The following is a 25,947-nucleotide window of genomic DNA, read 5'->3' as shown; positions in this document are numbered from 1 at the left end:
TCAGAGAACCCATGGCAGTTTGCTGGCAGGGTATCAGTTGATTTATTTCCTTTGCCTGTGGTCAAAAGGAGAAATTTTTTATTTTTATTTTTTTTAAAAAAAAGCAAACCAGAAAGAAGGCAATCGTGTCAGACAGAGCAAAACCCAGCCAAGTGGCTCCAGTATAAATCCCACGAAGGCAACGGGAGATTCGTGGCTCTGGGAATTAGAAGTTTAGACTGTAAACCAAAATAAAACTGAAACCCCAAAGAAATGCTGCATTCTCCCCAAGAAACTTTCCCAGAATGCCTTACCTACCTCTGCCTGAAGGCCTCGGGACATTCTTCCATCAACTTGAGCTGTAAATCAGATTGGGCCCAAGGCCAGAGCACCTGAAAAGCTCCAAACCAGGGGGCTTTGGCTCCTCATTATTCTTGGGGTGAGCAGAACTAGACTGCTGTGTCAACTTGTGTGCAAAGACAGCATAAGAAGGTTAATGAAGTCAGACTGCTGTATCAGATGGAAGCAAGGTAGTGGCATGAGAGACCAAAAATGCCAGGCTGTGTCTGCCAGGCTGCTATCTGAAGGCAGGCACTGAGGGTGGGGACAGGCTTGCCTGTTTCGTGACAAGAGCTAAATTCTCTCCAACTGCCCTTTGTCATGGATCAGAGGATGGGCTGCCCTTCTCCCCTTGCATCCCAGCACAGTATCCCATCACTTCTTCATGCTACTTGACTTTCTCTGCCTGGATCTCCTTTCTCCTCCGTTTTTTTCTTTTTGCATTTCACTATTGATGTATTCATTTTATTTGCCATATTTTTATTGACTCTTTGTTTTACACTTCTCCTTGTTCCCTGGTGAGAGGTGATGAGCTGTGTGAGGGATGCAGAAGCTGCTGCTGCTGGAGTGAGTCCCTTAGGAGAGCAGGGAGGTGCCTGGACCACCAGGCTGCTGCCCGAGCCTCGGGATGTGGCCAAGAGCTTTTCCCTCAGGGATCTGTGCCCTGGCAGCAGGGAGCTGTCTGATCTTTGACCAGGAGAGATACAGCATTTTGTGGTTTTCTGTGTTTCTTCAGTTCTCTGCTTTACTGGATTCTTCCCAACCTTCTCTTTGGGATCTTTGCAGATGGATCAGCCTGAACTAATGTTGGTTTGGTCCCCAGATGTCATGTGTACACAAGCTATCCATTTCTATGAAGCCACTCTCACAGAGCGTCCCAGGCATAAAAACTGACCTCTCCTCTTTGCTCTTGTGGTGATTCCCTGATGTTAGAGCTGATGAGCAGTTTACAACTGAGCCCTCCCTCTTCCTGCCAGTCCTGGCTCTGCACGCTGGAGCTCCAGGTCCTTTCACAGAAATTAACATTTACTTGAGGAACTAAACCAAACAAAACCAAATAAATCTCCTAACAAAATAAGATCAATAAGAAGGTAGCCAAGTGCTTTGTTTTGCTTAGAAGATGCGTCTTTGTGGATATCCACTTGTGTGCTGCCAAGTTGGGGAAATCAGTAAAGGCTGACATGTTTATTGTAAATTAAAGACCCTCTGGAGACACTCTGTCTTGCTTTCCAGTGTAGCCTCGGGCAGGGGGAGGGAGGCAGTTGGACAGTAGCATAGAAGAAACCCTGTTCCAGTGTTGCTAACTATAGCGTTAATTTCAGAGTCATAAATAACTTCAGTACCATGGTTACAGCACTAGCCAAGTATGATATCATTTAGTTTAGGATTAGGGGAAAATATCTTCCCTGAGGCTGTGTGTTCTAAAATAAGCACCTTTTCCAGAATGGGTTTTCTCCCAGAGAATACACAGAGAAAACTCCAGCCTGTAGCTGTAAATTTGAAGGATTACTTTGGTAAAACCGACTGGCTGAGAAGTGTCAGCAGGTAAAACAGCTCAGAGGGAAGACTCTTCCAAGTTCCTCAGTGAATGGCAGCCTGGCACTGCGTCAGCTTTCTTAGGAAACAGCACCTCTGTGAGTGGCAGCAAGCACAGGCTTTTCCAACACCAGGTCTGTCTTATGGAGACCTGCAGGAGCTCAGGTCCCTGCAGCAATCAGATGCCACTGATGACCACCAGAGAGGTGGATTGAGGGATGGGTGCTGACAGTTCCCATGGCTGCAGGGTGGGAGCTGTGCAAGCAGAGGACAGTGAACGTGCATCCCTTGGGCTGGTCTAACTAACAGCTCTGATGTTTGTGTTACAGAACTTACACACGATTCCCTGCAGGTACAATTCTGCAGCACCTTGGGAGCAACACAGAAAGGCTCTTGAGAGAGAGATCCTGAATATGTGCTACGTATTGTGCAGCCCTGTGATGTGCTACAGCAAGAACCTCAAATGGGACAAGGGGCTCATGTGAGGAGGCAGAACCAGAGGAGAATTTATGGAGAAACAGACACTTTGAACTTTGCAGAAATGGTCACAGGTTAATGAAACAAGAAATCTGGCTCTAGGGCTCCTAGTTGCAAAATGCTAGACCACAGAACCCAAAGCACTGATCCCATTCAGAATTCTTCAAGAAGTTCTGCCATGAAGTCTGCACTGGCAGGCTTCATGCCAGATTAGATATTGTCTTTCTTCCTGCTGCTGGCACCAAGCCAGCATCAACGCTGTGTTATGGACTCTGGCTAATTCCACAGAAACCTCATTGTGTGCCCAGGCATGATCTGGATTGAATTTGTCCTGCTAAATGATCCAGTAGTGCTCAAACCTGGCATAACGGGCCGTAGAGCTGTGGTTCAAACTTCTGTATCAAATTTCGTGTCTCCTCCAATGCAAGGCAAGAGAATTTTGCCACGTGCAAAAATGTCTGTGATAATTGTTGCAATGTTTTCCCTCCGTTTCATGCCATTTCATTAGAGCCCCCCAAGAAAAGCAGGGGAGAAACATGAACACACAGAGTACATAAAAAAAGTACTTTTTATTTCTGCTCTTCCTGGTCCTAATCATAGAGAGAACATCTGAAGAGTGACACTTTGGGGTAGTCTGAGCAAGTCTGGTGGATACACTGCAGTCATCAGCCCTGCCTCTCCCTGCTGCAGCCTGATCCCTGCTGGGAGATCCACGGGTAGCTCACTTACCCCCAGCTCCTGATGGCAGAATCTCAGCTTGCAAGGTCATTGTGGCTTTAGCCTTTAGACCCTGGCCTCTTTCTTCTACTCTCTGTCTATGCTAGGTTGGCTTCTTTGAAGTAGCAGTTTTCCATCATGGAGAGGTGGGAGGCCACCGTGGTTTTCATTTTCTCAGCACTGGACTCAGATACCTTGCCTTCTCTTGGGCTGTGTTAAATGGAGGGATGCTTTTGGATTGGAGACAGCCCTCTGTGTGTGTGAATCTCTGTCTTGAAACCACCTTTATTTCAGCTGTGAATTGCAAAGCAACCTAAAGGGGAAAACAGAAAAAGACGACAGGAGAACTGCATTTGTGTATGAGGACAGAGGTTTCTTGAATTACCTGGTTTATTTTACATGAAAAAATATCCAGGCATCGGGCCAAGGCAGTGGCTAGAAGAGATCTCACTGGCATTAGTACTAATCATGGCACCAGTTGTTTCTCTGGTACAGCCAGTCAATAAAAGTATTGCTTTCAGGCTCAGAAGCTATGCAGCTTGCCTGTGGCTTTGATGCTGACCTGTGCTTTAACCCCAGCAAACTCAAATCTTTGTCATTTCTCATACTGTGCTTGTTTTCTCCACCTTGACTGCAGGACATCTGTTGGCTGCCTAATAATAGAGGACCCTGACCTCCACTGGGATTCCTGCACCACACGGGGCATCGCTCTTACAGTGACCCAGTCTTACTTTATCAAGGTTATTTTGTTTTGTTCAAATCCTCTGCTCAGGAAAAAGCCAGCTCTGGTCCACTTGAGAGCTTGTGCAGGTAGTTGAGCTGCAATGTGCCAAACAGCTTAGTCTGTATTTGGGATGGAGCCTGGATAGCCCAAGGAGCCCTCTCTCCTGTAAGGAGAAACCATCTGCCAGAGCTATGTGTGTGTGCACCTCTACTTGGGAGCTCCTGGAAGCTGTTCTCGAGTGTAGTTTAGAAATATGCAGACAATGACATATCACTGCTGTTGCACTAAGGCTGCCAACTCTGGCCTCAGGTTTTCCCCTTTGTTTTCCAGGAATTACTTCTTTTAGTTCAGGTTTCATTTGAGTGTAACAGTTTCGGATGAGCCCGAAGGTCCCCTGGCTCTGCTCTGTGCAGCTCCAGAGAAGACAGATGGGGCGTTACAGACACTGCACTTGGTCCCTGCTACTTCAGGAGATTCAAAGTCCAACTGAGATGATTAAAGAAGGATGTTTACAAGCTCTGAGGAAAGCCATCTCTAGATGGAAGCAGAAAACCCACAGCAGAAACACAACAGGGAATGATTTCACCTATACAGTGAAATACTGGAAATGTTCAGGGACCACAGGGAAAGTTGTCCATGGCTTGTGTTTGGTTTCAGTAGCTCAGGCCATGTTGGCTTGTCAAGGGCATCTTGAGAGAGTCACAGTGCTCCTTGATTCCAAGGCAGTCTGTGACCTGCTCCAAACTGCACTCTAAGGAAGGAATTGGGCAGAGTCAGTCAGCACAGCTCCACTGAGGAGCTGGAGCAACCCCAGCTCACAGCAGTGAGGAGGCTGGGCCAGGCAGGGTTCCTGGAACTCTATTCAATCCTAGTCCAAACACCAAGGTCACCAGTGGCTGCCCCAGCACCAGCCTGAGCTGAGAGCATGAGTCAAGGACACAAAAGGCTTGCCAAGTATAAATGTGCAAAGATGCTAGAGACTGGTGGGTGCTGATTACTTCTGGCTGAAAGTGACAGAGAAGGTAGAAGCCACTGGACATCAAATACTTGGACAATCAAGAAATACATCTGTTGTTCAGAAAGCATCATATTTATTCTAACCTTCCACATACATTAACCAACTGATCCTCATAAGAGGCCTGGGAAGATCCCAAGCAGCAAAATCCTCATTTTACTGAGACCACGAAGAGTAATTAGCTGAGTAACGACTGCAAACATCAGCACCCATATGAAAATTGGGAGTGGGAGCATTCTTAGGCTCCTCACTTGCTGCTGCTGACCTGGACCTGCAGCACGCAAGGCAGCTGGTGAGCACTGGCCAGATCCCAGCACTGAGGAACCACAGCTCTTGAATAAAGGACTGTGACATAAACACAGGGGGCTCACATTTAGGATGTTGTCAAGGCAGAGAAGTCGGACAGGATTAGATCAACAACAACTGAAAACAGTCTGTGCAAAATAGAAACTACTGTTGAATTTGGCTTCTTGCTACTGAAACAGGTTCCATGGAGTCATAGCTGAATTCTAGAATGAAACTTGAAGCTCCTGGTTTCAACCTTCAGCGTTCAACATAACTGACTGCAGATTGACACGAGGTGGCCAGTGGCTGCAGGTGAAAATTATACTAAAGGTGGATGAAACACAGGTATAAGGGCTGGAATGTGGTGAGGTGCCTGCTGGAGCTGAGAGCCCTGGGCAGGATGGGTACAAACCCATGGACTCACTACAGGAGCTGAGATTGTTTTTCCCCAAGCCGTGTGAACCAAACCTGTCAAGTTTCACACGAAGGGCAGCCCGAGGCACACTCATTGAGTTCTCAGAAACTGGAATTTGTGCATAAATATGTGACAGCCTGTGGTAACCAGAGACTATTCTTATCACAGGAAATGCTGCTGGTCAGGAGCAACAGATGCGTTTGGTCCCCACAGCCCTGACTAACCTTCTACTTTGTCTGTGCCACACAGATCCTCAGGCTTATTTCATTGACAATATTCTCAATAACAAAAGAAATTGGGTAGATGGGTTTGACTCTGAGCAGACAAGCCAAGACATGGAGAATAACATGTTCAGAGCAGTGGGATTTGGTGGAGTACAAGCTGTCTGCCTTTGCCTCAGCTGGGTTCTCCTTAGATTGATTTGTACCCTGATGAACATGACTAGCAGGAAGGGAAATTGATTTAATTTACATATTAATACAAAAGAAGTAAATTTAAGGTGTTTGGAGGCTTTATAACACAGTGGAAGGTGGGTGGCAGTTTAAGTGAGACTAAAATAATCTAATTGAGTGAAAAGGAGGTTAAATTTCTGCCAAAAGCTTGTTTCAGGAGCTGCCAGAAGATGCCAGCTTTCCTCAGTTTGGGATCTACCAAAGTGGTGTTAGAGTTTGGCCTTAAGCACTGAATAAGCAGCTTTACTGCTTGTGAGAGGGAGTGATATCCTGACCATTGTAGCAGTGGAGCATGGGGCATGTAAATGACCGACTACATTTGCTCTTTGCAGTGGATTTTGGATGAGGATGGAAAGGAAATTAATTTCTTTTTTGAAATGAAGCCTGAGTTGAATGTAGTTATTAAGATCAGGATGTGATTTAAGTGGAAAATTAGCTCTTATGGTTGCAATGAAAACTTGGTGCATCTCAGAAAATGTATTTTGTAACAGAAATAGTGAATTTGGGGGATTCTATGTTAACAATAACTGTATTACAAACAAAACACCAAAGCACAAACCAAACCAACATAAAGCCAGGAAAAGGATTTTGACTGTGAAGAGAAATAACTTGAATTCCGAAAGAAAGAAAGAAAGAGAGAAAGAAAGATTGATAGAAAATTGCTTTCAAAAGGGGGTTTGTAAGCAGATTTAAAAGAAAAGCTGCTCAAGACAGAAAATGGCTTTCTATAAACGAGGAATCCTTTCATTTGTGCTGCTCTTACAAAACAGGGCAGGAAATGGCACAGGATGCTGCTGCTGAGAAGGAGGAAGTGGTTTTAAGGATGACATTGGACTCTGCAAGTGGGATGGCTGACCTACTGAGGTGTCCCTCCCTCAGTTAATACCCCCTGAGCTGCTCCTGCTCCCTCTGGCTCTGCCCACAGCCCAGGGAATTCTGCTGGAAACCTCCCTGGCTCCTGGTGGGATACAGCCCCTCTGTCTCCCAGCTCTCGCTGCTCCTGCCAAACCTGCTCAGGAAACTTCTGAAGTTCTACCGAGCTGTCTGGTGAAGGCCCCACCAACTGGGAGTCCTGTTCGACTCAATACACCATGTGGGAGGCAGGCAAGGCATGAGGAGACCTTGTTATAGACACAGGGCAAAGTACTTGGCTCCTGCAGCACTCGAGGCTGCCTTGGCCATTTTTAAGCGCTCGGTAAACAAGATAATCCCTGTTTACTGAGGTCCTTGTCGTGTTGTTTTCCTTTCACTCTTGATGTGGTGTGCAGGTTCAAAGGCAGCAGCACAATACCTCTTTGCCTCGAGTGGCATGAGGTGGTTTCTAAGCTGACATGCCAGCTTGTGCAGCCACTGCAACTGCCAGCGCAGAGTTTCGGTTCCAGCCAGTCGTTTGCTACAGGTTTTGAAAACACCTACAAACAACTGTGCACACAAGCAGGGCACAGGGTGCACCTCCAGAATTTGTGTACAAATCTGTGTGTGTGGATATATACACTTGGCATTTTTTCAGTGAAGGTGCTTGTGCATTTCTGCATGGACTTCTTTTACTGTGTAGGAAATGTGGCTGATTTGCAGATAATCTATATGGCTTCAAAGCAGGTCAGGTCAGTAGCCACCAGAAGCTGGAAAACCTTAAATTCTGTCAAGGTCCCTAAATAAAGCCAAACTCAAATAGTTTTTGATAAGACTTGCTCTTAAATAGTTCATTAAAACATTTTATTGGTGAGCCTGTAGCAAAGTGCAGGCTTTCACCTCCATGCTCTTGGTTACTTGCAAATAGAAATTCAGGAGACTGATTTCTCAGGACTTAATTTAATCAGAGCCAGTGAAGATCTGGCTGCCTGTTCATGTGTCTTAAATCTCCAAATGCAGTAATGCATCAATTCTGTCAACTCCTGCTACAAAGCTGAAATATATTTTCCTGCTAAGTGTCACCTGAGCATTGGAGGGATGAGTCTTCATGGAGAAAAAACCCCCCCCTCAGCTGTGGGGCTGCAAGGGTCCCTTGCATCAGCAGCCCTACCTGTCCTCATGCACCTGAGATGTGTTGAGAGCCTTCATCTTCCATGCAAAATGTCACTTCATTTCCTGACTTTCATAGCTAAACAAAAAAACATCTTAAGAACCTTGAGGGGAAAAGCTTTTGCACCTCTAAGAAAATATTATGCACAAAAGGTATCAGTATAGTCACATTTTACATTTGCAGTTTATAAAGCACAAGTCAATTTCAGATCTGTTGGGGGAAAAAGAAGTACCTCACAAACAAAGTCCACCTGTGGTTTGGCTTTTTAGTTTCCAGGTTTCTCTTTGCTGATGGAGGTGGTCTTTGTGAGGGTTGAAGGTCTAAAAATGGTTGCACATTGAGGTTTAGAGCTCACCCAGGTTCTCAAGAGCAGGTCCAGCCCCTGGTGTTCCTGTGGTCCATGGTAAAACATTGGTTTTCATGATGGTAGAAATGAGACAAGTGAGGTCCTTGTTCTACACTACTCTGAAAGTTACCAAAGAGCCCTGGAGAAGGAAGACCTGGGGCTAAGGTAATCCCCATGGATGCCTTTCCTGAGCTGGATTTATTCCCTGGGCAGAAGAAGGGAGAGTAAGGATTGCTTCAGTGCACTTCATTTTCCAGTGGCATTTCCTAGGCTACTCCAAAGTATTTCCCAAGACATCCTGGATACAACCACAGGCTCCCTGTGAGGCCCTGGGTATTGCCTGGGAGAGTGGAGGCCCCACGGCCTCAAATCTGGCTTTGAAAACAGTTCAGCTCTTTAGAGACTGAATTGTGAAAAATCTGGTCAGTTGTGTAACAAAAGGAGCTGCCACACACTTCATAGTAATTCGATCTCTAAGAAAAGCTGCTTAGCAGATCTGGACAAGGACTGGAGCTGATAAGGAAAGAACTCATTAAACTGATACAATTGGAGATCTCTTGTAGCCTTCTCCCTGGCCTGCCTGTTGCCACCTGTCACTCACTGTTGTTTCTGTAGCTCAGAACAGTAGGTTTTGGTAGCAGAAATTGTGTCTTCCTACATCTTCTGCCTAAGGTTCTTTGAACATTATGTAACTACCAATAACAGGCAGGGAAGAGGGTATGAGAGCTACAGAAATCCGGTTTTTGTGATGTTGCTCTTGGCAGCAAAAAGCCCCTTTTACCTCAAGAACTATCCTTTATAGTAAGTACGTCTCCTAAATAAAACGTAAGGTTCAAAAAAGCCCCAACCAAACCCCAAACCCAGCCAAGCTCTCTAGAAAACCTCTGTAACACACACATTGCTGGAGCAAACCACAGACAACCTCACAGGTCTGTCTGTTGACACAGCTGATGCTGACTCTGCCTGAGAACAACCCCAGGAGAAGGTGTTTGGGTTCAAACACCACGAGTCTAATTTCCCATGGACACTGAAGAAACAGGCCAGAAATAGATATACAGATGTATATGTATTTATTTATTTGTTTGTTTTAATTGCCTTTTTCCCCAGAAAGGCCTGGGAGAAATGACAGATTGAGGAATACAACCTGATCCAAAATCACTGGGGAATTACCTTTTGAATCCTGACACCCCACAGGTTGGTGTCCTGGGAAAAGGCATCGTGGGGACCTGCCCCTGCCCCCAGCGTTGGGCTGAGACCCTTCCTAACAGCAGAGGCTGTTGCCCACCGTGATGTAGAGGAAACTTTCACCCGGGCCATGGCACAGCAGCACCCTGGCACCCCTCCTCACCAGGCCTGGCCGCCTGGGCTGGCAGCTCTGGCATGTCCTGCTGGGAATCCCCACACCCCGCCTTCCCCCCCCCCCTACAGATTTGGGGTTTCCTTTCAGGGCGAGGCCCCGGGGCTGCCCCCAGCCCCAAAGGGATATTTGCCGGCAGGGTTTTCCCTCTTCCCTTCTCCTCCCTCACTACCGCTCCCAGTGCGAGGAGGCCCCGGGACCTCGGGGGGGCAGCGTGCCGAGCCGGGCCGCGTCTCCGCCCCTCCCCGCGGCCCCTGCCCGTCCGGCCGGTGCCGGGGGTGCCGGTCCCCCCGCGTCCCCCTTCCCGCCTGCGCATCCCGCCGCCTGCGGACGCCCGTTGCCATGGACACGGCGCTGCTAGGCAACGCGGCCGCGTTGCGGGGGGGGCCCCCGAGGTTTAAAGGAGGCGTGGCCAGGCGGGAGGGGCGTGGCCAGGCGGGGGCGTGGCCAGGCGGGGGCGTGGCTCGGCGTTGCTACGGGCGGTTGCCAGGGACGGGGCGGCCATGGCGGGCGCTGTGGGGGCGAGGCCTGCGGGGCCTTGCGGGGCCTGCGAGGCGAGGTCGGGCTGTTTCGCTGCCCCCTGAGCTCCCCGGGAACCGCGGTCGTGATCCTGGTAATCGTTGTCCTGCCCGGGTGTGGGCGCGGGTGTGGCGGCCAGCCCTGCCCCGGGGCGGCGGCCCAGCTCTTGGGGGGCACCTGGCTGCGGCAATGTTTCCCAATTGCCGTTATTTTCATGGGCGAACCAATTTGAGTTTTCCTCATCCGTTGCTCTCTACTGCCTTCTCATTGCCAGCAGAGAGAAGAGCCGGTTTTTCTGTGGTTTAATTTACTGGAGTTTTTTAGAGGGGTTTCCAGCAGCAGCTCCTGCCTGCAGGCCTGGGCTGTGTGCAGGATCCTTGATCTCTGCTCCGTGCTCCAGCCACGGGAGATTTCATTAGGAGGTTCTGGAGCAGGGTGTCTGTGTCAAGCAGCCTTTGTGCCTCTCTGGGCCCTTCACAGTCGTTTTGTTTTTCCTTTGCATGTTGCAGCTGGAAGCAAATGGCTTGTTTAGCAGAAGAATGCAGGGGTCTTACGTTAGTTAAGTGTTTTTTTTTGGTATTAGGATAAGGCATATGGTGAAGTCTCAGTAAACGGGTACTGAAGTACGTTGCTTCATGTGGCTGTTTTGGGTTTGTTTTTTTTTTTATTACTACGAAGAGAAGTACTCTCAGGTACTCCATTCCTATTCCCCAGCTTCTCTCCTTTCTCATGGCTAAGTATCATCAGCCAAATAGGTATAATAAAGCCAGGGAAGGAAGTAAAGGCACAACAAGGCATTTTACCTGAGCAGATGTAAAATTGCACCATTAAAGATGCACATTTAGGCATAAAATGCAGCTCAAAAATCTCCATAAGAGCTTCCACCAGGGGAGAAGATTGCTTTGACCTTCAGAGATTGACGCAATGTTTATTAATAGTTGTAGCAAGAAAGTGTCTATATGGGGATGTCTTGCCTTTTATTTGGCTGATTTTTTTAAGAGTGCCCTTAGCATTTCCTGACTTCCCTGCTGAATAGGGTTGTAAAACAGTCTACTCCTAGGTTAATGACTTGGCTGCTGGCTTATACTCATGTCCATGGAAAGATTTCTCCTCTGATGATGAAAGTAGCACTGTAGATGCTGCCAGACCCCTGGCTTGATCCCATTCTCCACCTTTCCAGAAAGGGGAGGCAGCTCCCAGGCTCCCAGTAGTCATTCTATGGATGAGGAACTTTCTCTGAAGCATAAAGGACTTTCTTGCACTGGGCTTTGCTTGAGGTATCACAGAAAGGAAGGACCCCCATGGGAAAACTGGGCGAGTTGTGGTGTTGGATTGTGAAGAATTCACAGCGCTGGGGCAGAGAAGGGTGAGGTGTGAGGAGCCCTCCCTGCTGTGCTGGGGTGGGTTTAAGGGTTGTTTGTCACATACACAAAACAAAAAGGTAGCCTGAAGTCAGAGAACGTGCTGCTGGGATTCTGGGAAGCATGTTTCCTGGCTGGGGGCTTGGGAGGGCTCCCTGCTGTGGCCTCCCCTTGGGATGCTCCCTGCCATTCAGGAGGTTTGCTGGCATCAGGATTTTCAAGACCTGCTTTCATTCATGGTTTTGCTCACAGTTTGTCATGGGTGTTAACGACTCATGTCTTCCTTTGAAGGCCACAGCTCAAAACCATCAGCAATACCAGCCTCTTTGCTGTTGATGTGACTCAGGTGTAAGGACCTCTCCCCCTAAAGCAAAGACTGCTTGAATTTCAGCAAACTGCCCATTTCTTGTTGTTGGCAGGACAGCACAACCGGGCTGTGAGGAGCAGAGCTGGCAGAAGAATGCCACTCTCAGGTCCCAGTGCTTACATTCAGTGAAGCCAAGGCCTGGGCAGTGTGGTGTGACTTTCTCCAGGCAGTGGGAACAGGATTGTTTTTTTCCCCTTCCCCAGCCCAAGCCAGCCTGCCAGCAGAGGGAGTGTGGCACATGATGGAAATAGGAGCTTGCAAGAAAAAAACCCAAAATAAACAAAACCCAAACAAACGCAAACAATTAGTAAAATGATTATGGTCTTCAGCAGGATAAACAGAATAGTCAGAAGTGAGAGACCTTTCCCTGGCAGTGAGATCCAGCTGTAGGCACTGTATCTGGCAGTGATCATGTGCCTCTGGTGGGGAGGTCCCTCATGGTGAGAGTGTCTCTGTATCTCAGTCAGGGGTGGACTCCTGTTCCCTTTTTCACCCTCCCTGGTAGGTCAAGGTCTGTAATTCTCCGTCAGTGCAACAGTTAAACCAGGACAGAGCTTGAGAGCGAGCGAAGAGTGTGAGGACTGGGCAGGGGATGGGCTGAGAGCTGCTGTGCTCTTCATGCTCTGGCCATGCTTTGGTTTTTGGCCAGAATCTGGGAAGTCTGGGGCTTGCCTGGAGCAATGAAGTTCCTGCAGACAGCAGGCTATGCTCAGCATGGGAAGGTGGAAGTTAAACCAGCTGTCTTAAAGAGGATGATAAGTAAAGGCTAAGGAGAACTGAAGGTCTGCCCTGGGATTTCATCATCTGTGGTTCATGCTACAAAAGAGCTTTTCCAAAGGCTTGGGCAAGTGATGCCCTTGGGAACCTGCCTTGTGTCCCCCTTGTGCCTGGGTGTGGAGGGGCTGGCAGGGCTACTGCAGCCTGGGAAGCTGAAGACCTTCTTGCAGTCTGTTCAGGTGGAGAACCTCGGACCTGGCTGCAGCTGGAGAGTGCCCGAACAGTGCTCGGGGCACCATGGTACCCCACTGCTGCCACACTTCCCTGTGGGGAAGCATAACATGTAGGACATAGAGCTGCTTTGCTTGGTGGGCAACAGCAGCTTGTCCTGCTGAAAGCAGTTAGCTCTGGGACTTGCTGCTCCCTGCCTGCACTTGCTGGGGTGAGAGGCAGCTAAATCAGTTCTTCTGTGTCCCTGCCAGCATCTGGGCCCGCTTGATCAAAGTTAAAGCCTGTGTGATGTCTCAAAACAGGACAAACTGCACATCCAGACTCTGATCCCTCACCCAGAAGGAGGAACGAGTTTTGGTGGACTCCCTTCAGCACAGATGTGATGTATCTGGGATCCAACTCTGGCTCCAAACTGCCTTTGTAGCAGGTTGGTCATTAGGAGGAGCTCAGTGTTTGCAGGGTATTTCCATGAGAGCTCTGCAGCCCTTAAAATGCAGCAAGCTGCTTTCATTGTGGATTAAAAAATGTAGTATCCAGCCAAGCTTTGGTAGTTCAGTTTTTAACAGGGATGTAAGCATTTTAAATCCTTTGCAAGCTGTAAGTAAGAATCATAATTTAAACTCTGGCAGATAGATGTCATGGGAAGAATACAAAGACTATTTAAAAGGCAGCCTGCCTGCCTGTCACCTCCTAATCTGCCTGACATGTGCAATTCTCTTTCAAATCACGATGAGGCCAGGTCTGCACAGGGGTGTGTGGGGTGACCTGAGCTTCCCCAGGGTCCTGCACTCTCCCAGGCAGGCGCAGCCTGGCCAGGGACAGGAGCTGGTGCTCAGCCCTGCTGCAGGGAGCCTGCCCCTGCACACCCCAGCTATGCTGCAAGGGGAGGTACAGCCCATGGATCATAGGATTGTTCTGGTTGGAAAAGACCTTGAAGATCATCTAGTCCAACCATAACCCAGATCTACCAACCATTGGCCCAACTCTGCTGAGTCCAGTGCTAAACTATATTCCTAAATACCAAATCTGCACATTTGAAGCAAACACCAACAGATTTGGTGGAGGAACTTACCTGTCCAAGGCACTCTTCCCTGCAAAGTGAGGGGTAGAAGGGAAGATATTTAACAGAGTTTCTTCTGCACTTGTCTGGGGTGAATGTAACTTTTGCAGAAACTCAAGCACCCTTTGGAAACAAGAAACACAGGATATTTTTTTGGGTGAGTTGATTGTATTTTGCCTTCCCTCCCTGTTGTAGAGATTGAAGTGATGCCCAGCCAAGTAAGACTCTTACTTGGTCAAGCCTTCCCAGCTGCCCTTCGCTGGCCTGGGAGCAGTTGCCTTGTATGGGAGCCATGGCTTCCATAGAAACCTCTCACTGCCTTGCAGATGTTTTTGGGGAGGCAGGAGGAATCAGCAGCTCAGGCTGACACACACGCATCTAATTCTGGCATTACAGAGGAGGTCAAAGGTGACACACAACATGGGGATAGCACGTCTGACTTCTGGGGCTGGATTTAAGTGAGTGAGAAAAAAAATGTGGTCTGATTACTTGCCTGAAAAAAGTTGGGAAAAAATATTTTAAGGGGTTTCTGTAGATAAATGAACCGAGCCCAAATCTGTATTCAGAAAACCATCTTAGGGCTGGGTGCTGAAATGCCCTCCATGTCAGTGTTGGTTGAGAGAGAGCCTGAGTTTATCTGGTGAATTTAATGAGGGGCTAGGGAGGGGTTCTGAATTAATTACAGAAATTCCCAAGGTTTTGTTGTCGTGAGCTGCCATGGCCAGAGGAGCATTCAGTAGTGAGTCTGATGTCTTTCTGAGATGAAAGTGGCCTTTAACTTAGCAAAAAGTTGATTGTGGTGTCTGAATAACATGCTGCTCGGAGGAGGTAGCTCTGTGATGGGATAGAGAAGGGATCAGTAAGGATCAACATCTGGATGCAAAATGCAGATGAGTTCCAATTAGAGAGGAGGCAAACATTTGGAACAGCGAGAGATTTAACCACTGGAACACTCTGCCAAAGGGAGCTGAGGAGTTTCTTCACCTCTCCATAATCCTGCACTAAGGCTGAGTGCCTTTCGGGAGGTGCTTTTATCCATCACAAGTTCCTGGGCTCAGAGTAAAAATAACTCTGAGAGGGGAACCTGCAGAGAGAATGCAGCAGTTTCTTTTGGCCTTAAGGTGTCAGAAAGGCTGGAAAAGGCAGGAGACAGTGTAAGCTTGCCTTGTGTTGCTGAGTTTGTTAGAGAAAATGGCCATTATTGTCCAGGCTTTGGTGCTGAGTCCCTGCCATGCTTTTTGTGCCTTTTTGCTGACTAGGGTCTGTGCCCATCCTCGGGTGTCGGGAGGGTTAATCAGTGTTTGCAGAGCACTCCGGGTGAATGCTTTGGTGAGGAGGGAGGGCATCATTTATTACTGCAGAGATTGGAAACTCCCTGATGTGATTATAACATGTAGTGATGGAGGCTATTTTTATTGAATGTTGTGAATATTTCCTTGTATGGAATCACAAGGAGCTTGCTGGTGGCTTGTAGCCCTGTTGAAAGCTCTAGCAACGAAGTTCCCAATGTCTTTGGCATTCCCAAGCCAGTGCTGTGTGCAGTGGTGTTAATTAGCCCTGGGGGACAATGCATAATAGTGATGAGATAACGAGTAACTGAAAATGCTTTTGGCCTCTGCTCCTTGCAAAGGGAGTGGACAGAATATCACAGTATTCTCTGCATCTTAGTACCTGGTGCCTGGAGCGAGTAATCCCCACCCGAGTGGGAGGAAACTCATTTCTTGTTAGTGATCCAGGCTGCTCAGCAAATCCCCTTGCTCTGGAGCTGCAGAGATGTAGCTGCTAACGAGTTGAAATGGCATTAAAGAGGAAGTCAACCTTTTGCACAGTTTCCTCTTGGAAAGTGAGTGTTACTTCTAATTATAGCGATTGCAGTGTTTCAAATGCTCTCCCAGGGACCAGAACGCTGGGGGTGGGGAGGGATGGCTGGAAATGCAGACTTATTCCTCCTCTCCATTGATCCATGTGAGTTATTTGAAACGGGAGCAGAGAGAAACCATCTCCTACAATACCAGCTTGGCCATTTTCCCCACAGTAGCTCTGGTGTTGAGTCCGACTGTGTCCCCAGCAGGCGTTGGCCTTGACTGTAGGAACTGCTCTTCCAGGTTGCTTTTCAGGGAAGCTTGAACAGTCTGTTTTTCTCCTCTTCCTCCAGTACTTTGGTGCTCTGGCTTCCTTTTGAGGTGAGGGGATAGAACTGTGTTACCAGCAATTTTGTCCCAAGGCCATCGTCCCATGCCATCATCCACAGATGAGTTGAGCCTGCCACCTTCTGGTCAGATTCTCCGGGAATAACCACAGCTTGGGGCATGAAGCCTGGGGGTAAAATGCTTGGGGGTGATGCCCAGAGCACCATAAGCACCCTTTTTCCTACCCCTGCCTGGAGAGGGAGATGAGATGGCACTTCCAGGCACTGGAGGTCAGAGAGGATGTGCAGGAGGAGGAGGCCAGGAGGTCTCAGTCCTCTCTCAGCTCTGCTCCGTGTGGGGTTTCTCTTCCCAGCCAAGTGGTGATGGGGCTGCTGTGTCACTTAACAGCAGGCTGTGTGATGTGCTCTAGGTGACCCTGCTCTGGCAGGGAGGTTGGACTAGATGATCGTTCGAGGTCCCTTCCAACCCCTAGGATTCTAGGATTCTGTGATTCTGTGTGAGCGTGGGGATCCCCCTGCTTTACAGAGGGAGGACTCAGCTCTGTCCTCTTCAAAGTGCTTGAATTCAGTGTCTGATGGTTTGGGGACCTTGATTTCCTGTGTGGCTGATGGAGAAGAGGTGGACATCTTCTGAAGAGGGCCCAAATCACACCCTGGAGACGAGGCAGGGCCATGGCTGTGGTCTGGCTCTGAGCCCTGCCTGGAGCATGTCCCAGTTTTGGCCACCTGTTGTCCTCTGCAGTGGCTGATGGCTGGGCTGTTGCTGGAGGCTGGGTTGCTGTAGGAGCTCATGGAGCTGTGTCCCTCCTTCTGCATCCTGTCTCTGGGCAATCTCATTGCAGCTACACTAAAATACCATCTCTATGGTGATGACTCAGAGGCATGTATCCCTGCTCCAGGCTCTCTGCTTCGTGCCCAAGTTCATATCTCGGAGGAGCTCTCTGACATCCCATGAATGTCTCGCCACCCGCTCAAGCACAACATGGTAAAATCAGAGCTTTTAACCTCTCCTTCTTAGTGTTTCCCTGAGTTCAGCAACACCAGGATGCTGCTTCTCTGCCAGGATCTGAGTCCTGTCTTTATCTCCTGCCTCCTCCTGTGTCTTCATATCCTGGCCACCTCAAGAGCTTGCGTAACCTTGTTAAGCCTTTCCTAAAACTAAAACTTCTGCCTGGTCTTTCATCACGTCCCTCTCCACTTGCTGCAATATCCCTTTTTTGGACTCAACAAACTCTCTGTGGGCCAGTTTGCATCCACTTAGATGCTTCAGGCATTACTTTCCCACCTCTCCTGCTTCTTCTGCCTCCGGGCCACCCTCGTGCCTCCCCTCACATCCCACCAGTGCCCCTTGGCTGTGCCAGCTACCAGGGCTGCAGCCCTGCTCAGCCCTTGTGTCTTGGTGCCCCTCAGGTGTATCCTCCTCTTAGTTGTTGCTCATTTTATTTCTCATTTATAAGATGCAGGGGTCAGAGGCAGCTTTCTTTGATCCTCTCCTCACCATTGCTGGTGCAGACACGGGGCTGCTGGGGGCTGCTGGCAGCAGGGTGTCCCTGCCAGCCTCCTTCCCTTTGCCCAGCCTTGGGGATGGGATTTGAAGTGCAAATAAACAGCCCTGGCCCCAGGCACAAAGGACACGACTTTTTTTCTCCCAGCTGTGGGAGTGCAGCTACCCCAGAGGAGAAATAAATCACTGAGTGGGGACAGGCAGTGGGAGACTGTGTGAGGGGAGCAAGGGGGTAGAGCCTTTGTGAGCTGAGCGGGGCTGGGAAGGAGGCTTCTGCCCCAGGGTCTGTGCTGTCAGCAGGGGCTTGCTGCACTCAGGGGCATTAATGCTGGAGGGCTCAGAGCTGCCTGGATTCCTGGCTCTGGTCCCCACAGCGGGCAGTGAGGAGGTTGTTTCTACCAACGTGACATGTGCTGCAGAACAGCTGTGGCCTGGCCTCAAGGCAGTTTGTTGCAAAGGGGACACCAGAGAATCAGGGCAGAGCTGCTGTGGTGTCAGCAGAGCCTGTCTTGGTGGTTTCCCTGCCAGCTGAATGCACTGAGGCAATGGCAGGAGCTGTGATGGGCTTGCTGAGAACTGCACTACCCCTGTTCAAAAGGCAGTTCTCGTTCCATTAATTTATTGATGCTGGGCTCCAGCTTCATCTCTGCTCATGCAGAAGGATGAAAGCAGCTTCTTGTTCTCTTCTGGCAGGAGCCAGGCAGGTATGTGTCAACAGAGGTTTTTTGCTGAGATGTGAAGAGCTCGTTTCTGCAGCAGCTCATCCCTGGCTCCCCCGTGCTGGGGCTGATGTGCATCTCTGTCTGCAGGGATTGGTGGCAGCTCTCCCAGCCCTGTGCCAGGCCTCCCTGCAGCTCTCATGAGAGCTGCCCTTCCCAGATGAGCAATCCTAAGGATGGTTTTAGTGTGGACGCAGAAGAGGCACATCTTCACTTCTTGCTGTGATCCTTTCTGTTTTTTTCCTGGGGAAAGCTTCAGTTCCAGAAGGTGTTATTGATTTCTATGAAATGTAGGGGTAGAAGTGCTAACACAACCTAACTGCTGCCTAGCTGTGCTCTTTCTTCATCCCCCAGATCCTCCCAGCTGGGATTTCTTTACTTGTACTCTGCCTTCAGTGGATTTCAGCTATGGCACAGCAAAAAGCAGTGTCAGCTGTTTGTTTTTCCTGGGAATTCACTCTATGGCCGTGGCCTGCCTGGCCTTAAAATCAGCTACTGGGCCCTGAGCAGTTTGGGTTGCAGCACGTAACACAGCACAGTTCCTGGGAGGCACAAATTGGTGTCACAATCCCCATTTCAGAGAACTTGACTTGGGGCCACACGATGCCACTCCAGAAGTCAGTGAAAGTGCTGGACAGGAAATCCCTGTGCATTCCCAAATCTCTGTAATGTTCCCACAGAGCCAGCCTGGAGGGATGGCAGGCGTCTGTGTGGCTGGGGTCTGGTGTGCTCCTTAGGTTACCTCTGTCTGCCCAGAGCCACCCACACCCCAGGGTGACCTGGCTGCTCAGCTCCAGGCCAGCTCAGACAAGCCCAGAACAGTTTGGATGGGGCTTTTCTGCCTATCTGATGGTTTGTGCTTGGAGCATCTTTAGTGATGATCTGAATCAACAAGGTCTTCTGATTGTGTCTTGACACATTTACCTCTTCTCTACTAATGAGGTCCTGAAGCTCCCCTTTACTCTCTTAGGTAAAGTAGAAATGGAGTAATGGGCTCTCGTGTCTGTTCTGGTCTGTCAAAGCTCTTTCCTTTCCTAAGAAAACTGTGTGGAAGTTTCTGCTGATGTTCTCCAGCTTCCTAATGCAGAAATTGCTGCAGGATATTACTTTGCATTAGCACCTCATTCACAGATGTGAGCACTGAGTAAGAAATATTCATCAGTCACAAGAGCCAGTTCTGCTGCTCAGGGCATTAGAGTGAGGCAAAGATGACCTGGCTCTTCTGACAAATATAAAACTAATAAAAAACCCAAGGATCCTTGTTAAGCATTACATTAAATTCCAGGAAAGTGCCCTGCAGGCAGCAGCTGTTCTCGTGCTTTATACAAAGGCAAAGCAACATGAGGGAAGAAACCAGCTTGCTCCCTGGGCTCTGCTGCCTGTGGTGGCCAGAGCAATGTCTGTCCATCCCTACTCACCTTCCAGCCAATGGCACAGACAGTGAGGACTCATAGAATCATAGAACAGTTTAGGTTGGAAGGGACCTTTCAAGGCCATCTAGTCCAATCTGCCCGCAGGGCAACTGGACACCTTCAACTAGATCAGGTTGCTCAGAGCCCTGTCCAGCCTGGCCTTGAGTGTTTCCAGGGATGGGGGCTTCTACCACTTCTTTGACACCTGTGCCAGTGTTTCATCACCCTCATTGTAAAAAATTTCTTCACTGCTTTTCTTACACTGCTGGGAGAAGAAAGCAGGCCCAGGAGGGGGCAGAGACATGAGGAAGGTGCTGGCAGGGCAGCCAGACCTGAGGAGGGTCCAGGGATGCTCAGCACAGGAAGCCAGCTCTGCTGTGCTGGGCAATCCAGGGCTCAGCCCTTGCTGAGTTCACCCTGCCAAAAAAACCAAGGTCTTGCTGTTTCCACTGAAATGAATCCTCATGGGAATCTGCTCTCTGAAGCAGCGCTCTGCAGGAGGTTTCTTTTTCCCATCACTCTGCTTGTTTCAGCTCGAAAAAAAATAATAAACAGAGGCGAAAAAAGCAATAGGCAGTAAAAGTATTGAGGAGCTGCTGGAAGAGTTAAGAGTTTGCCATCTGTCCGTGGGGAATGCACCAGGCTGGGGAATGTGGAATGCTGACTCAGCTGCCATGCCTCTGTGATGAGAGCGCAGGGAAAGACTAAACAGTCCTGCCTCGTATTTTGGCTTGGAATTACATTAGAAATAACAAACATCTGAGCTCTAATTCTCAACTGACAATATCTCTAAATGGAAGGGAATGTATGGGATGGGAACCAGCAGGGAATGGCCAGAGGGAGTGAGCAGCTACTTCTGCGAGTGGAGAGCATGGGGAGGGGTGGGATGGCCAGGGAGGGCAGGGAAGGGGGCTGCTGGGGGACTGGGGGTGTCTCAGCTTATGGGATGGGGACCAGAGGAGCCTGCTGGAACATGTGTTCCTCTAAGGATGATGGGGACTTCTCGGGGGAGGAGGAAGAGGAGTTGTTGTGTTGCTTCACTGCTCTGTATCTGGAGCATATCTTGAATTCTGGGCTCGAGATTGAGTTAGGGCCCAAAAAGTGCTTTGTGTCCGAAGTGCTTGGCCTGAGGCTCCTGCTTGTGCGGGTCCACTGCTCACAGCAGGAGAGGGGCTGGTGTCCTGGGGACTTTGGACAAGCCCCTGTGAAGCCCATGGCTGTGACAGTCCCCTGGGTTTGCACTGCAGCTCCAGGGTTGGCCTTGGGAGCCTTTGCTTTGGTGTTGCTTTTCTTGCTGCTTTGGTGCTGGGTCCATCTCTCCCCCACCTTTGACAACCCAACACAGGTCCCGTCGATAATAAAGTCTGCATTTGAGGGATTTTTTTGAACTCTTTATCTTGGGAACAGTAGAGATGAGTGAAGAGCAGGTTTCCTTGTTCGGTGGCTGAACTAAAAATGCTCAGGGAAAAATTCATTTGGGGTTGAGCTGAGATCTAAAATATTTGCTATGTTTTAGGCTTTTCAGACAAATCAGAATATCTTTTTTAATTGGTAAAGAACATTTCAGTATAAATGTGTTTCAATGCCATGTTTGACTATTTCCAAACCAGGAAGTTCCTGTTAGTACTACTGCTTTCCCAGTTCCTTTCCCCAGCCTGGTCATCATTTTGCCATTTCTGTCAGGTTAGAGATGTAAATTGAACTTCAAGGCTCCAGAAAAGAGAGATGTTTGGCTTGGGGAGCTGGATGAAGGTGTGTGGCTCAGTTAGTGTTCATGGGACAGTGTTGCACATTGTTAATGCCACCTCCAGCTTCTGCGTGTCTATTGGGAAGTTCACGGTGCTGGGGACAGTCCCAGCCTCTGGGAACTGGTGGCATTGGGCTGGATGACGCTGAGATGGCTGGTGCTGAGCCAGGTTTCCGGTGCCTCCCTGCATGGTTCTGCCTGCCGTGTAGCCTCTTGGGTGACGAGAGGTTTTTTTGCCATTTTTGAAGGGCGGCTGGAGGCTCTGGGAGTGTCCGAGCTGGCTGGGGATGTCAGCCCAACTTCTCTGCAGTGCCCCTGGGAGTCTGCAGGAGGCAACGTGCTCCTGTTGCATCGACCTGGAGTCAACCGCTGTGGCTCAGCCCTGGCTCTTTGGAGGGATGGAAACTTGAGGAGTGTGCTGATGAAGCCACAGATGAACACCTCCAGGAGCTGGTGCCTGCTGGTCTTCAAGCTGCTTTTTGCTCTTCGTTTCTCTTTCTTCTGGAGGGTTCATCCTTCATCTCCTGGAGACCATTCCTTGTTCTCCTTTGAGTCTGCTGGATCAATGAGGCACCAAGGGGAACCCCTCGAGATGTGATGTGTGAGACCAGAGAAGGCAGCATCAATTGTCACCTCCATGTGAGATCTGATTTCCCTGGGAGGGAGGGAGAGAGAAGCTCTGAAGGAGTTTGTTGACTTCAGGATGGGTAAAACACAGACCCACAGAGCTATTGTGCTCAGGGTGGGCACATCTGGGTCCCAGCAGTGTGCTGGGCAGTGTGACCTGCAACTCTGAGAGCAATGAATGCAGGGGCAGGGTAGGCTGACCTCCATCTCCTCCTTCCTGGCTGTAATTTCCTGCAGCAAAGCAAACCATGGCTTCGATGGAAATAAATGCAGAGCATGAACAGCTCTGATCTGAAACCCCATTTATTCTTGAAAGCACTGAGAATGGGTCCTTGGGGCATCTGTCTTGTCCTGGGGCTGCATGAACAGACCCACTCAGACACAAACACAGGCAAGGTATTGCCTCCTGAATATGGCTCCATTCACCAAGAGGTGGATTCCTAATGAAATGAGCTCGACGAGGCAGGCAATAGAGACATGGGAGACAATGCCCTGAGTGAAAGAATAGCCATGTGTAGGAAATTTAATTAAATCTGACAAAGCCTGAGAGGAAAAGGGGACAGACTGAGGCCAGATGGCATGAAGATGCTGAACAAGATGAGTTTGGTGGATACCATTGACCTGATACATATTTGGAGGAATTGCATGTTGTGGGTGTGTGGGCCAGGGGCAAGGGGATGGATTGAGAGAGATGCCAAAGTGAGCTGTAATTCTGCTGTGCTTCCTGCAGGTTCATTAGACCTCCCTTGGAAGTCAGTTACCACTGGGCAGCTCTGTCCTGTTTCTGGCAGCACCGGGACGACGGGATGTGAAGGGAGATGGAGGGTGGAACATGCTGCTGTGGGGTGTTGTGCCCCCTCCTCCTGGTGCAGGTGGAGCTGATACGGTGCTGCCAGGTATGTTTTGGGACCCTCTGGCCTTTGCTGTGTGTCCAGCTCTTGCTCCCAGGGGATGGCAGGGCCATGCAGGACCTGGGAGCAGCCCTGGCACTTGGATCCTTATCACTTGGAGCTTCAGTATGACCGGCCTTGACACAAGAAGAGCTGTTACCTTCACACCGAACCTCCCAGGTACATGCAAACCTTTATGAGCTGGAGCTGGGAGGCTAGAGCAGGCAGCTAACCCGGACCAGGAGCTGCAGTGTCAGCAAGCTGGGAATAAACCAGGAAAGGGCTATCAGAGCTGCTGGGCCCTGCACAGGGCCTGCCTGGGCTGAGCTCTCTGGGGCATTGGACACACAAGCCCAGCCAGCTCTAACTCCCCTTCGGGCTGTTAATGCAAACCAGCAAGGCATGAGTGATACGTTTTAGTTTAGCTAAAGAAGCCTTCAGAGTGATCCTGAATAAGTATTAAAAGGCCTTTTAATATATTTTTTTTTCCTTTGCAAACACAAGGAAAATTCAAACCAGCTGGCAGGGCTGGTGGTTTAGAGCCAATTGCAGCAGCCTCTGAGATTTCCCTTGAGTGCTGTGGCTGCCTGGGGGGAGAGGCTGGGATGAGCCAGGTAATTTGGGCTGTGTCCTGGTGGTGTTGCAAGTAGGGGGGGCTGGTGGGAGCTCTGCTGTCCCCTGCCTTGTGCTGAAGCCCTGTGTGATGTGCCCCAAGCATTGTGCTGGGTGTTTTACCTGCCTGGGGTGAGGATGAGTTCCTGCCCAAACAGGAGAGGCAGGGCAACAGAGCTGAAGAAAGCAGGAGAGATGCTGGAAAGACTCTTTTTACCACAGATCCTGCCAGCAGCAGGATACATCCCTGGGCCTTGCTCACCTCGCCTGGATGCCCCAGCATCTTTGCTCTGCTCTGCCATCCCTCTGCTCCAGCAGACCCAAACCCTCCATCTCTCTTCCTAGTCCTGAGAAAAGCCACTTTGATATCCTGGCTTGAGGACCTTCTGTTACTTCCCAGCCCTGCTTTGGAGCTCCTTTCCTGGCTGTTTAACCCAGGATACTTTAGGCATTGTTCCCACATCTGCCCTGGCCAAGGGAGCTGAGAGCCCAGCCCTGCCTGGCCCTGGTTCCAGCCACTTGGTCCTTACCTGTTTTCTTTACACTTGATTCTCCCCATCGGCAGCTCACGGTGAGACGTGTCTCACTAAGCCCAAAGTACAATTTTTTTCCCCAAGTGCAAGTTCCATCCAGAGTAATTGCTGCTTTATTGCAGCTCTTGTATTACGCAAAATAATAGAACTCCATTAATTAGGCACAAAGCGAGAGCAGTGGAGGCTGGAGAGAGGATGCCCATTGAACAACTGTCATACCCTGTGTAGGATGCCATGTTTTGCTGCCACCAGCACTGCCCACAGGAGGGGTCAGCTTTCCACAACCCTCCTGTGGGGCTCTCCTGGTGCTTCTGCCTGGCGTGGAGCTGCACGCCCAGACAAGGGCACGTCCCCGCCACGTGTGCCAGAGCCCATCTCCACACGCCTGGAGTGCCCATGATAGAATTGTGCCCAAACATTTTGCTTAAGCCCTTTGCTCTCCCCTCCCTGCTAGCATCTCAGCTCTGTGGTATCCCTGGAAAATGCCTGCTGTTGCTGTAGGACAGGCTCTCCTGCCTGCTCCGCCAGGCGCCGGTTGGTTCAAATTAACTTTGCAAAGAAACTCTCTGTCGCTTTTTCTTCTTACTCCAACAACCTCCGGGCTGCTCAGCGCCTGTGTGGCCTGTCCCCCTCTGCGCCTCGGGGACAGACGTAATGAAAATCATTCCGGGTTGAAAATCACAGCCTGGGAGACTGAATTTCTCCTCTTCTCACCAGGAACCCGGCTGGAGAGCCCAGGAGGCTGAGCGGAGGAAACTGGTTTTGGCGGGGATGGGGGGTAGGGCTGGGCACAGGGCTTTGGGGAACATTGTGGCTGGGAAAGGGAGATCTCCTGCAAAGCCAAGCAAGACCTGGGCTTTTCTCTTCTGCAAACCATGGGTGTGGGCAAGATGTGCCAGGCGGAGAGGCCATGGTGCCAGTAAAGGCTTGAAGTCCCCTTTGCACCAGAGCAGGCTGCAGCCACCCCCAGAAAATACCCAGCAAATGCTCTGCCTAGGGCAAACTGTGGCATAGGGCACGGAGAGGTCCCAACACATCTGAGGTAGGTGCAGGGATTTCAGGGGGAGTTGGGACATGGCTGGGAAGCCTTGATCGATGGTGCCACACATGCTGCTTGGTGGCCCTGCAGTGCGTGGGTCCCAGCCCAGCACCCTCGAGTCTCCTGTCCTCCCCTGCACCAACCTCACTGTGAGAGCAGGGTCACTAAGGAGAGGATTTACTGGAGCCTTTTGGCTGGAAAACCAGCAAAAGTCCTCGTTCTTCAGGGGCTGGTCAACCCTTGGAAAGACACTGGATGTTCCTTCTGTCCACTTGGGCAGCTCTCTCAGGAGCATCCCTGCCTCCCCAGCACTGCAGGCGTGGGTGAGCGCAGGATTGTAATTACATTTCATGTTGTTTTGCACACACTGTGAAAATGAGGGCTAGCACAGCTGGAGAAGAGCTGAATCTCAGCCTGCAGAAGCCTAGTCTCCTGTCCTTGGTTTGGTGGAAGCAGCAAAGTGGGGTTAGCAGAGCTGAAATGCTCCATGCTCTGGTTCAGTGAGGACCAACCAAGGGGCTGTGCTGTCTCCGAGCAACGTGCCCAACTTCCAGGCAATCCCAGCAGTGCATGGACTCACCTGTGGCCTCAGCAGCTGTGCCACAGGACGCGTCCCAGTGCGCTGCTGGGCTCTGCAGCCTCCTGGCACAGCCTCCCTGCAGCTTTTGGAGGAGAAAAATCCTTGGCTACTGCAGAGAGAACAAAAAGCTGGAGCTGCTCTGCTGAGCGGTTTGGCAGTGCCCGGCCGAGCTGCTGCCTGCAACCCCACCTTGGGCATCTGGCTGCTTTTCCCAG

The 25,947-nt window shown here is 50.0% G+C and overlaps 1 long non-coding RNA gene across 1 annotated transcript; it reads left to right on the top strand.

The window, feature by feature from the left end:
- Positions 1 to 10,183: 10,183 nt before the first annotated feature.
- On the top strand, positions 10,184 to 24,892 carry LOC127391008 (uncharacterized). The gene is made up of 3 exons (XR_007890990.1): positions 10,184 to 10,278; positions 21,700 to 22,090; positions 22,809 to 24,892. It is a non-coding gene; the product is annotated as an uncharacterized LOC127391008 (long non-coding RNA).
- The last annotated feature ends 1,055 nt before the right edge of the window (positions 24,893 to 25,947 follow it).

This window comes from Apus apus, chromosome 15 (genome assembly GCF_020740795.1).
Source record: "Apus apus isolate bApuApu2 chromosome 15, bApuApu2.pri.cur, whole genome shotgun sequence".
NCBI classification, from domain to species: domain Eukaryota; kingdom Metazoa; phylum Chordata; class Aves; order Apodiformes; family Apodidae; genus Apus; species Apus apus.
The sequence above is the reverse complement of the archived record's forward strand: the minus strand, read 5'-3'. Positions and strand labels throughout refer to the sequence as shown.